Raw genomic sequence first — 14,003 nt, forward strand, 5'->3', positions numbered from 1 at the left:
GCCTGGCAGACAATCATTGAAGAGTTTTGATAATGGGTGGGGTCACCCAAGTTGTACAGGCACTGCCCAGAAGCTGGCAATGGCAAACCACTACTGCAGAAAAACTTGCCAAGAGCAGTCATGATCACTCCTTGTAGCAGACAGTAACGTGATCCACACCAAGTCCAACTACTCCAGCTCCCCCGCCAACGAGCAGCTCGCTGATGGGGTAGACCCGTTTTGAGTCTGTTCATTAACAAATTGCACTTTAGTGAAGTATGAGCAGTACTTTTTGATGGCAATTTGTATATTGGCCTATTAAGGGTAACACTTTGGGTACATGAGCGGCTGGTGCATGTCACAAGTCCTGGTTATGCGACCACTGACAATCTCTGAAGAGTATTGATAATGGCTGGGGTCACCTGTCTTGTAAAGACACTGTCCAGAAGAAGGCAATGGCAAACCACTTCAGTAGAAAAATTTGCCAAGAACAGTCATGAAAAGACCACAATCACCCACGTCATACAATACGGCACATAATGATGATAACTTAGGCAGTGAGAAGTAAAAACTGAGGAAGACCGTAAGATAGTGGAGCAGAGTTAGGTCATACATCTTATTGAGTCTGCTCCGCCATTTGATCATGGCTGATCCAGAGAATATGAACAGACTTATTCCTGAGATGTGTCGAGCTGTGTCCACAACTCTCTATAGTTTCTTATGGCCTGTTGCAGAAAAGCTGCCATTCCAATCTGGTATGCATCCAGATATTTTAGAACAGCCATTACCCCTCAACCATCATGTCTTCAACCAGCAGGAATAACTTCACCTGCCCATCACTGGTCTATTCCCATTGAACTGGACGTACTTTCAAGGACTCTTCATCTCACGTTCTCCATATTTATTGCTTATTTGTTTATTATTATTTCTTTTCTTTCTCTTTTTGTATTTTCAGTTTGTTGTTTTCTTTTATGCACATTGGTTGCTTGACAGCTGTGGCAGGGTTTGATTACCTCTTACGAAGCGAAATCAAGTGACATAGGTGACAACAGAACTTCACTTTCAGATAAGCTCAATGCCTTCGACCATCAAAGCATGGAGGAAACATCTGAACTCCCACAGCCCCTGATGACCCTGTGATTTCAGTCTCTGAGGCCCACATGAGAGCATCATTCAGGAGGGTGAACCCACAGAAAGCATCCAGCCCAATTGGGTACCTGGCTGACTACTAAAGACCTGTGCTGATCAACTGGCTGGAGTACTCACTGAGATCTTTAACCTCTGTCTTCGGCAGTGTGTGGTACCCACCTGCTTCAAGCGATTTCAATTCTACCGGTACCCAAGAAGAACATGTTAATATGCTCCAATGACTATTATCCAATTGCACTTATGTCCACAGTGATGAAGTGTTTTGAGAGGTTGTTGATGAACCAAATCAGCTCTTGGCTGAGAAGTGACTTGGATCCACTCCAATTTGCCTACTGGCACAACAGGTCCACAGCAAATGCCATCTCATTGGCTCTTCATTCAACCATGGAACATCTGGACAGCAAAGGTGTATACATCAGGGTGTTCTTTATCAACTACAGCTTGGCATTCAATACCATGTTCTGCTCAAAACTAATCAATAAGCTTCAAGAATTTGACCTCAAGAACACCTTGCACAATTGGATCCTCAGTTTCCTCACTTGTAGACCCCAGTCAGTTCAGATTGGCAACAACATCTTCTCCACAATCTCCATCAGTACAGGTGCACCACGAGGCTGCTATACTCACTTTACACTTATGACTGTGTGGCTAAGCACAGCTCCACTGCCATATTTAAGTTTGCAGACAATAGCATTGTCATAGGTCGAATCAAAGGTGGTGATGAATCAGCAAAAAGTGAGGTAGATTGAAAATCTGTTTGAATGGCGCCACAGCAACAACCTCTCACTCAATGTCAGTTAAGACCAAGGAGCTGATTATTGACCTCAGGAGGAGGAAACCAAGGGTCCATGGGCCAGTCCTTATCAGAGAATCAGAAGTGGAAAGGGTCAACAACTTTAAATTCTTCAGTGTTATTTTTTTCAGAGGACCTGTCCTGGGCCCAGTACTATAGAAGCATGGCATTGCCTCTACTTCCTTAGAAGTTTGTGAAGATTTGGTGTGACATCTAAAACTTTGTGACAAACTTCCATAGAGGTGTGGTGCAGAGTACATTGACCGGTTGTATCACAGCCAAGCACCAATGCCCTTGAACAGAAAATCCTACAAAAAGTAGTCGATTATGACTCAGTCCATCACAGGTAAAGTGCTCCCCACCATTGAGCACATCTACATGGAACATTGTCGCAGGAAAGCAGCATCCATCATCAAAATCCCCCACCATTCTGGTCATGCTCTCTTCTTGCTGCTGCCATCAATACTCAGGACTTAAACCACCAGGTTCAGGAACAGTTAATACCGCTCAACCATCCTGGCTCTTGAACCAGAGGGGATAACTTCACTTACCCCATCACAGAACTGCTCCCACAATCTATGGACTCACTTTCAAGGACTCTTCATCGCATGTTCTCAATATTTATTGTTTTTTTATTTATTATTATCATTATTTTTCTTTTTGTATTTGTACAGTTTCTTGTCTTTTGTACACTGGTTGTCTGCCCTGTTGGTGCGGACTTTCGTTGATTCTATTATGGTTATTGGATTTATTGAGTATGCCTGCAAGAAAATGAATCTCAGTGTTGTATATGGTGACATATTTGTACTTTGATAATAAATTTACCTTGAACTTTGAACTTTGAGATAGAATACTTTCCTATTTTGGAAGATTTGTTAAGGGTTGATGTGAACATTCAAAGGATTTAAAGGTTCATTTATTATCAAATTATACAACTTCTCCAGATAACCATGAAACCAAGAAAAAAACAACGGCAACACAGTCATCAACTCCCAACACCCCATCCCCACCCCCGTACAAAGCGCAACAAGAATGTTGGCACCAAAATACCCCTCTCCTGTACAAAAAAAGAACACAAATGTGACAAGAACATCGACCCCCTGACTCCCCTCCCCCACACAAAACATCACAAGAACATCGACACCCCCACAAATGCCCCTCCCATGCACAGAAAAAAAACAAGAAAGAACAGGTGAAAAGTGCAGAATATTAAAGAAATGATTAGACTGAAAAAAAGTCCATAGACTATAGTCCAATCCATATCTATATCCAAAATACAGGAAAAAAATTGGATAGGTATATGGACAGGAAAGGAATGGAGGGTTATGGGCTGAGTGCAGGTAGGTGGGACTAGGTGAGAGTAAGCATTCAGCATGGACTAGAAGAGCCGAGATGGCCTGTTTCCATGCTGAAATTGTTACATGGTTATAAAACCTCCGTGACATCCTCCTGGCACAGTGGCAGGCCTGCCGAATTTCTTGAGCCTCTTGAGGAGGTAGAGGTGTTGGTGAGCTTTCTTGACCATGAAATCCATATAGAACACAGGCCACAGGTGATGTTCGCTCCCAAGAATTTGCAGCTGTCAACCCTCAAGCTAAACACAGTTGATGTAGACAGAATCATGCACACTGTCCGTACTGTTCCACCCTTCCTGAAATCAATGGCCGGCTCTCTGTTTTGCTGACATTGACGTTGTTGTCATGACACTATGTTGCTAGGCTCTCTAATTTCATTCCTGGCTCACCTTTATCTGAGATGCAACCCAATACCTCAAAAAAAACGTTACTGCTAAATGAAAGCAATTTGCATAATTTTGAGGCTTCCATTGGTTGGGGCCGAGCATGGATATTGTGTCCCAGCTGCTGTCCACGTGACAAGCAAGCCTCTACACAAGCCTGGGGACATCAGATTTCTGAATGGACATTGAACCCTTGAATGCTACCTCACTACTTTTTTAATTTTTGCACTACTAATTTAACTATTTTATATATATATATATATATATATATATACATACTTAACTGTAATTCACGTTTTTCCTGTGTTATTATGTATTGCATTATACTGCTGCCGCATAAACAACAAATTTTACGAATTTGCCTGTGATATTAAACCTGCTTTTGATTCTGACTATGCAAGCTGTCGCCCATATAGCAGTCTCCCCTCTCCACTCAACTGATGGTTCCAAAGGAACGGCAGAGAACTATGTAAACAATTTGGGACCAATTGTGTCACAGAAGTTGCTGGTCAGCGTTGAACTCAACTTTGGACTACTTTAGGGACTCCAGCTTCAGATCTGTCCTTGGTCTTTACTCCTGAAGCCTTCCCCATGAGTGAGTATAGTCGTCGGGCAGCGGAGGTTTGAGATCAGAGATTTCCTTCTCCTAGAAGACCTGCCAACTGTGCCTGGTGTGTCCCATCTGCCCGAAGCGGATGGTTTTAAGGTACCAGTATCCCGCCATTTCCCCTTCTCCTGTCAGTAGAAATGGTTCCACTGGGTTTAGTAGCTAAGCCACACGTGAAGGCCAGGAGCTGGACTTAGTTGTCAGAGGCTATTTGAGACACATGCCATTGTGAACATTTAATAGACATTGGGAGCTTATCCACAATAACTCCCCTGGCTGTAACAATCTTAAGGAACCTGGATAATTTTGCATATTTGTGAACATGCAAGATCTTATCTAGCTGCACTGAGCAAATTATTTAACTCATGCAAATTTGACTTTTTTGTTCACTCATACCAAGTTTCCATTAAAAAATAGATTTATAAATACATGTGGAATTGGCCCTACAGCTTTTCGAGTCACACTGTGCCGCACCCCTCAACAAACCAGTTAACCCTAACCCAATCACAGGACAATCTTCAATGGCCAATTTAACCTACCCAGTACGTCTTCGGACTGTGAGAGGAAACTGGAACATCGGAGAACACCACGCATTCCACAGGGAGGACGAATAGAGACTGACAATGGGACTGAACTCTGGACTCTGACACCTTGAGCAGGAATAGCGTGGCACTAACCACTACACCATCATGGCGCCAAGTTTCAATCAAAATAATTCCTACAGCCTTATGCCTTATAATTTAAATTGGCCCTTAGAATGTAAATGACTCAGTACCTCTGGGTGACGCCCAGCATTAATGGAGGAAAGTCTTTGGAGGGTTTAAGATTCAAGATTCATTTATTATCAACGAATGTATAAATTGTACAAACTTGAGATTTGTCTGCTCACAGCCACAAAGCAAAAAGCTCAAAAGAACCCAATTAGAGAAAAAAAGAATAACAATAAAAATAAAGGACCAACAGTCGATGCTCAAGACAAAGAAACAAAAGGATCATGCAAACAATTGAAATGAACAACAACACTCTGAACCAAAGCTTAATCTTCAGATCCGAACACTGAAGCAGCCCAGAGTAGGCCGAAAGCCTCGCTAATCAGTTCATCATATTAATGGGCATGGAACGCAGCAGCCAGGGCAGTCTTCGTAGCCTCTGCACCATGGAGATGACCACAGTGGAGAACAAGCAAAATTGGCTTTCTTCCTGACTGACACCCTGTCTTTTCAGTCCATCTGGGCCAGCATTTAAATTGACCCAAAGATGGAACAGTGAGAGGCTCCAGCACCTTGGAGAGAAGTATGAAGATCGTAGAGAGTGAGTGAAATTGGCTCTCAACTCCAATTTGGGCCTGTGTTTATATTGTCTAAATAGCGCATTGTGCCTTCGACTAGGACCCAGGCACTACTGCTGTGGAAGGCCCTGGGCTGAGACCATGCTGTCCAGTGACCCACTCCAGGTCCAGATTCTGTCACCCAGCCCAAGCTCTTCAGATCAGCTTGGCACCCAGAGTGATCCAACCTCACTCTCGGGCCAGTTGAATGAGCACTGACTGTTCTCTGCCCAGGCCCCGACCTCTCCTTCTGGCGCCCAGATTGATCCAAATTCACTCCCGGGACAGTTGTACGGGCATTGGACCTCCATCCGGAATGATTCTGCCACACATCATCTCTTCTCATCCCTCGAACAACCCACCTCACCATTGCTCACCCCTTCGCTGCTTGTGTCGATAATTTAACACAATTTACCTCAGAAAAGGTATTTTTAGTGATTTTTAGCTTTTTGATGTCACACACGTTCGGTAGCACCATCTTAACCAGAAGTTCCAAAAAGTAACAGGATTTCTGATAGAACTAAAAACTCCATTCTACATGCGTAACCAAAATCTTCTGTCTGCATCTTTATCTCTATCGCACTATCCCAGGCACTCCATTCTCAAGATCTAAGCCTCCCTAGCCTTCTACCCTTAGGTAATTGTTAATGAAACCATCTGGTGTTGCTCTCCTCCAAAGTAATTAACAGGCAGCACATCGAACTACAAGTCAAAACAAGTCACATAGACACTGAACAGACATGAATTTGACAGCTGGAGAATTAAAATTTGCTTAATGAAGTAGTCTGTGAAAAAGACAGCCTCATGAATGACAACCACAAAACCACCTGCTCACTGATGTCCTTTAAGGACTCATGTCTGCCAGTCTTACCTTTGTCCTGGTTATAACTCCAATCCTCAACAGCATTAACTGGCTTCCAAAGGGCATCAGTAATCCGCGTAGTTCAAAGGGAAAGATAAAGTCGAGTCTATAGTCATCTGCACAAGTACCTCAAAGTTCAAAGTAAATTTATTATCAAAATACATATATGTTACCATATACAACCTTAAGATTCATTTTCTTGCAGGCATACTCAATAAATCCATAATAGAATAATAGCCATAACAGAATCAATGAAAGGCTGCACCAACTGGGTGTTTAACTAGAGTGCAAAAGGCAACAAACTGTGCAAATACAAAAATAAAGAAATAATAATAATAATAATAATAAATCTGGAGAACATGAGATGAAGAGTCCTTGAATGTGAGTCCATTGGTTTTGGGAACAGTTCAGTGATGGGGCAAGTGAAGATGACCCCTCTGGTTCAAGAACCTGATAGTTGAGAGGTAATAACTTTTCCTGAACCTGGTGGTGAGAGTCCTAAGGCTTTTGTACCTTTTTCCTGATGGTATCAGCGAGAAGAGGGCATGTTGTGGGCAGTCCCATTTGATGGATGCTGCTTTCCTGCTACAGCGTTTTGTGTAGATGTGCTCAATGGTGGGGAGGGCTTAACCGTGATGGATAGGCCTGTGTGCACTATTTTTTGTAGGATTTTCCCTCCAAGGGCATTGGTCTTTCCGCAGCTTCTCACATTCCTGTGCATTCAAGTTCCGCCGCTATCTGTAAGGAGTTTGACCATGTGCATTTCCTCCAGGTGCTCTGGTTTCCTCCCACAGTCCAAAGATGTACCGGTTAGTAGGTTACCGTACCAAACCATGATACAACCAGGGCAATAACAATGGGCAACAAATATTGCTGTTAACAACAGTGCCCATGTCCCTGTACTAACAGATGAAAAATACAATCGGGAGAAAATCTGCATAAGCTGGAAACCTAAGCAACACACACAAAATGCTGGAGGAACTCAACAGGCCAGGCAGCATTTATGGAAGAGAGTAAACAGTCGACGCTTTGGGCTGAGACCCTTCAGCAGGACCGGGGTCCATTGCAGGTGGTGGAAAGAGAATCCCGAAGTTGTGGAAGTGACTGGCCTGGGGACGCCAGGTGCCACCTCATGGCGGAAAGTGAGGTGCGTAGGACGCAGAGGGAGAAGCAGTCAACTGAATGTGAGTACCTGGGGTCCTCACAGGGACTGAATGGAGAGGCTTGAAAACGGTTCAGGAAGCCATGTGGCACAAGATGGCGGCAAAGGCATGTTCCCAGGAAGGATCCATGGCAGTGGTAGCAGGTCTGGGTGGGCATATGGTCGAAGAGTTGGAGGGCACAGAGGGCGAGCAGTAAGAGAGGGTTTCACTGAACTCCCTTTGAAGGGAAGACTTAAGCTTCAGGGTAGGCATCCCTGGAAGAGATTTCACCATGTAGCAATCAAATCACAAACAAAAGAAAATCTGCAACTGCTGGAAATCCGAACAAAACACACAAAATGCTGGAGGAGCTCAGTAGGCCAGGCAGCGTCTATGAAAAAGAGTAAACAAAACCTTTCATCAAAAAATATCTGTTCTGCTGTTTCATTATCCTGCTGCAGAGAGCATGTTGAAAGGTTTCAGAATAGAACGCGTAGTTTGGTTTCTACCTCAGAATCAGAATCAAGTTTATTATCACTGGCATACAGTGCCTGTAAAAAGTATTCACCCCTCTTGGAAGTTTTGATGATTTATTGTTTTACAACATTGAATCACGGTGGATTTAGTTTGGCTTTTTTGACATTGATCAACAGAAAAGACTCTTTTGTGTCAAATCTACAAATTGGTCTAAATTTATTACAATTATTAAGCACAAAATAATTGACTGCATAATTATTCACCCCCTTCAATTCAGTGTTTAGTAGATGCACCCTTAGCAGCAATTAAAGCCTTGAGTCTGTGTGGATAGGCCTCTATCAGCTTTGCACATCTAAACACTACAATTTTCCCCCCTTCTTCTTTACAAAACTGCTCAAGCTCTATCAAATTGCATGGAGATTGTGAGCGAACAGAACTTTTCAGGTCCAGCCACAATTTCTCAATAGGATTGAGGTCTGCAACTCTGACTTGGCCATTCCAGAGCATTAATGTTGTTGTTTTAAAGCCATCCCCATGTTTTATGCTTGGGGTCATTGTCTTCCTGGAAAACAAATCCTCTCCCAAGTCGCAGTTCTCGAGCAGACGGCATCAGGCTTCTTCCAGGATTTCCCTGCATGTTGCTACTTTCATGTTACCCTCTACCTTCACCAGCCTTCCAGGGCCTGCTGCAGTGAAGCATCCCAACAGTATGATGCAGCCACCACCCTGCTTCACTGTAGGGATGGTGTGCTTTCGATGATGTGCGGTGTTTGGCTTATGCCAAACATCACGTTTAGCCTGATGGCTGAAAAGCTCAATTTTGTTTTAATCAGACCATAGAGCCTTCTTCCAGCTGACTTCAGAGTCTCCCACATGCCTTCTGGCAAACTCCAGCTGAGATTTCATGTGAGTTTTTTTTAAAAAGTGGCTTTCTCTTTCCCACTCTCTCATGAACCCATGACTACTGAAGCACCCAGGTAATAGTTGTATGCATAGTCTCTCCCATCTCAGCCTCTGAAACTCCTCCAGAGTGGACTCTGTGCCCCCATCCCACTCTCAGTCCACAATGGAGACCCAGGTCAGAATCAGGTTTATCATCACTCACCTTCGTCATGGAATTTTTTTTTTGTGGCAGCAGTACAGTGCAATACATAAAATTACTACAGTACTGTGCAAATGTCTTATGCTCCCTAACTATATATATGTGCCTATGACTTTTGTGCAGCACTGTATATCCAGAAATGTAAATTACATTTGTGTTCTGCTGATTATTAATTAAAGTTGCAACCCATGTAGACATTTACAATTTCTTTCTTTGTTCTCAATGGGAAAACGTTCAGTGGCTATGGCTATCAGGCAGCTCCACTGCACAACTCATCGGCTTGGCATCCGTTCAATAAGTGCTTATGAAGAGGAACTGGCAAAATGCAATGTAGGGGCAAGATCCTGTTGAACTGGACTAGGTCACTTCTTTTTATGATCATCATTATGTGCTATGTCGTTTGACGTAGGTGATCATGGCCTATGACCATGATTATTCTTGGCAAGGTTTTCTACAGAAGTGGTTTGCCATTGCCTTATTCTGGGCAGTGTCTTTACAAGAGGGTTGACTCCAGCCATTATCAATATCTTCAGAGACTGTCTACCTGGCGTCAGTGGTTGCAAAACCAGGACATGTGATATGCACCGGCTGCTCATACGACTTTCTCCCATGGCTTCACGTGACCCTGATCGGGAGGGGTGGGGATCTAAGCAGGTGCTACAACTTGCTCAAGGCTAGCAGAGGGAAGGAGTGCCTTAGAATTAAACAGCAGTACAAAAGAAAAACACTGAGGTAGTGTTCATGGGTTCATTGACCATTCAGAACTCTGATGGTAGGTGGGGAATGAAGTGTTTCTGAATCATTGAGTGTGTGTCTTCAGTTTTCCGTACCTCCTCCCTCATGGTAGCAATGAGAAGAGGGCATGTCCTGGGTGATGGCGATCCTTATTGATGGATGCCATCCCTGGGCTACTGAGTCATGAGAAGAAAAACATGTAGATTCATAAAATAAGATAGTTAGAAACTTTTTCCAAGGCAAAGGAGTCTAAAACTAGAGGGCAGTGGTTTAATTAAGAGGGGGGGCATTTAAAGAAGATCTGAGGGGTAAGTTTTTCACATGGTGGGTATTAGTCATCTGGAAGGAACGGCTAGAGGAAGTAGCAGAGGCAGAGATTTTTTTAAAGCAAAATAAACTTTATTCATAAGTTACTTACAAGAATAAACTGTTCTATGCCTTTTTCATTCTTTACATATATGGTCAATGCTTTCTGTACAGTTCTATTACATTCAAACACATTAGTAGCTCTGTTGCTGCACATTGAGTATTTGACAATCTTTTTTATTTTGGGTTTCTTTATTTTGTGGCTGCCTGCAAGAAGGTGAATCTCAAGGGTGTATATAATGCTTACATACTTTGATAATAAATGTACTTTGTTTCCACTCACGTGGCCCTCTGGGGAGGGATACTAGCTACCACAATAATCGAGGGGCTTCCTACCCCAGCTGGCCCCTCCCTCTCCGGAAGGAGAAGAACCCCTCACTGTGCTCCTTCCCCATCGGACTCTTGCCGTGTCATTGCAGAATACCAAGCTTCAGTGCGTCCCTCAGCACATCCCCCGGCAGCCCACAATGAGATCATTACAACTACCTAAGGCAATTAGGTAGGAAAAGCCGGGGGGAGAGACGGGCCTAACGTGGACAAGTGGATTTCGTGTAGGTAGACACCACAGTCAGCGTGAGCGAAGTGGGCTGAGAGGTTCCATTTTGTGGTAGAGTGTGATTTCGATGATTTTTCTAGGAAAAAGAGTGAAGTAAAAGTGGTATGTAGATGGGGTGGAAGTACACAGGCTGCTTTGCAAAACAAAATACTCAGAAAGTCCAGGATAATAATTCGATCAGGTTATATTGGATGCATACAAATGATCCAAGGGTAATTGTAGAAGGACTCTGCAATCAATTTTCTGACACGTGAAAGGGGGTTTATAGTGGGAGGTTTTAATAAACCGGTTGTATCTCATTGAGGTTCATTGACGAACAGCATATCTGGCAGGGTGTCAGGCGGGCAGACTACATGGCTCTGAGTCATATTTATTTAGAGATATTGTGTGGAGTGGGCTCTTCTGATCCTTCGAACCACACTGCCCAGCAGCCCTCAACAATCCTGATTTAACCCAAACCTAATCACAGGACAATTTACAACGACCAGTCCACCTACACGGTACGTGGGAGGAAACTGGAGGAGCTGGAGTAAACCCCACCTTCCCCGGGGAAGACGTACAGGGGCTCCTCACAGAGGACGCCAGGATTGAACTCCAAACTCCAACGACCTGAGTTCTAATAGTGTCGTGCTAATTGCCATGCTACTGTGGCGTACTGGCCAGAAAGTGCCCGCAGGAAATGAGTGTGTGACCTTGACATCATTGATATCCTTTTGGAGTCAGCCCAGACATAGACCACAGCTGACGATCCCTATCTAACTGGGCTGCGTTGTTGCCTCTAAGCTGTGTGAATGTGCAACCATGCAGTAACTGAAATGCTCCCATGCACATTGCCTTCGTTGCAACAGTGGTGGAATTTTCTTTGATGTAAGGTTAATATAATCTTGAAATTATGGTAATATAATTTTGAAATACCCTGTAATTAATTGTGTTAATGAATGTAATCTTTAAGTTTTCTAAATAATGAATATACCACAACCTTTACTTTGAAACATTTTAGAGCTTCAATGTATTTATACAGTCCTGCCAAAGGATTTCAGCCCAGAACATTGACTGTACTCTTTTCTTAGATGCTACCTGGTCTGCTGAGTTCCTCCAGCATTTTGTGTGTGTTGCTCGGTTTCCAGCATCAGCAGATATTCTCTCGTCTGTGATGTATTTATACTATCTGTGTTTCAAGTTACTACTCTGTTACAACTGTAACAATAAACACAGATCGGAATTTGGTCGCTTTTTGTCAATAACCCGCCAGCATGCTGAGCACCAACGCTGTAATATGCCTTTACAAAACAAATATATAAAATGCCATGCAGTTTTCAGGCCATGTAAAAAGTTCCTGCTGAGGGCAATAGTCAGTCAATACAGCTATATACAAAAAGAGGAAATGTTGCTGGGCTGGCCTTAAATGGTCTGCTCAGTACAAAGTACAAATTACTCTGTGGGATTGCAGAGAGCATGTAACCAACATCAGATGAGGTGGTTCCAGTGATTTGAAAAAATACTCGATGGGCTGAGTGGCCTATTTCTGCTTCTACAGTACTTTGCAAATATCTTAGACACACACACATATACTGTATGTATGTATGTGTGTGTGTGTATATATATATATGTGTGTGTGTGTGTGCGTGCGTGTGTGTGTGTGTGTGCGTGCGTGCGTGTGTGTGTGTGTGTGTGTGCGTGCGTGCGTGTGTGTGTGTGTGTGCGTGCGTGCGTGCGTGCGTGTGTGCGTGTGTGTGTGTGTGTGTGCGTGCGTGTGTGTGTGTGTGTGCGTGCGTGCGTGCGTGTGTGTGTGTGTGTGCGTGCGTGCGTGCGTGCGTGTGTGCGTGTGTGTGTGTGTGTATGTGCGTGCGTGTGTGTGTGTGTGTGTGTGTGTGTGTGTGTGTGTGTGTGTGTGTGTGTGTGTAGCTAGGGCGCCTAAGACTTTTGCACAGTACTGTATTTGTCAACGTGGAGCAGAAATCAAGTTTGTAAATCTGGCGGGAGCAAAGGATGTTGGAAGAGGCAAAGGTGGAGCGTCACAGGAGGGGTGTGCGACAGGTGACAGAGAAGGAGTGCCAGGCACAGGTACAAACACCCAGCTCTGAGACACCTGTCAAGGTCATTTGACTCCAAACAATTGGTTTATTGATCATTAGAGAATATCTCTCTGGTTCTTCCCGCATCCTCGCCTCTCCCTTCCCCATTTCCCAACCATGATTCCCTGCCCCCTTCCCACTCCCAGTCCACGGTGGAGACCCATATCAGAATCAGGCTTATCATCACTCACATATGTCATTGTTTATTTTTGCGGCAGCAGTACAGTGCAATGCATAAAATTACCTCAGTACTGTGCAAACGTATTCGACACCCTGGCGAGGTATATATGCCTAAGACTTTGGCAGGGTACTGTATGCCTTATGGTCTTATGATTTGGATAAAAACTGGAATGATTAGATGATCTATTGATCATTGCATCCTGTATGAGTGATATATTGGGCTTGATTCTGTTTAATGCAAAATTACCCTCAACTGTAAAGTTAACATTTTTATCAAATGTGCACCAATTTCCTCAAATGCAAATTTTATCCTGTGAGATACAATAATGTTATTAAAACAAAACAAGATATTTTCTGTCAAGTAGATATGCTGGTGATAAATTAATAAAATGAAAGTTTGATCCATCAAAAAAATGACTCACAAACAATGAATCTGCATTGAACTCTGAATTAGCTTTGAAAAAGTAGAGCTGATATGACATGTTTAGAAATTTCACATCAATTTCCTGCTCGTTAGCACGTTTAGAAGTCTTTTTTACACCTAAAGTCTCCCAGTCTAAAGCAACTACATGATTTATCCCGTGCTGCGACTAGGACAGGAGTTCCCAACCACTTTTATACCACGGACCCCTACCTGCCATTAAATGAGGATTCCATGGGCCCTTGGTTGGGAACCACTGGACTGGGACATGGCTCGGGGAAAAAAGACCCATTGAGATCCTCAGATATTGATGCTCAAAACCTGACTGGTTGGGTACAGGAACCCGTGACCTATTTGTTGCAGTTAATTGAAACCGCTCAAAGATTAAGCACGGGAGTTGACACTGTATGACGCACCTTCCACAATAACAAAGTTGCAAAGTTGAAGAAAGTCTGTTGGATTTGTTATTAAGAAACCAACAAAGGTGAAAATCT

At 43.5% G+C, this 14,003-nt stretch overlaps 1 protein-coding gene across 2 annotated transcripts in view; it reads left to right on the forward strand.

Annotated features, from left to right (window-relative positions):
- The window catches only part of mapk12a (mitogen-activated protein kinase 12a), a 102,192-nt gene that overhangs the window by 43,582 nt on the left and 44,607 nt on the right, over positions 1 to 14,003 (forward strand). The gene's annotated exons all lie outside the window — the stretch shown is intronic.

Source organism: Hypanus sabinus, chromosome 13 (genome assembly GCF_030144855.1).
Source record: "Hypanus sabinus isolate sHypSab1 chromosome 13, sHypSab1.hap1, whole genome shotgun sequence".
Taxonomy (NCBI): domain Eukaryota; kingdom Metazoa; phylum Chordata; class Chondrichthyes; order Myliobatiformes; family Dasyatidae; genus Hypanus; species Hypanus sabinus.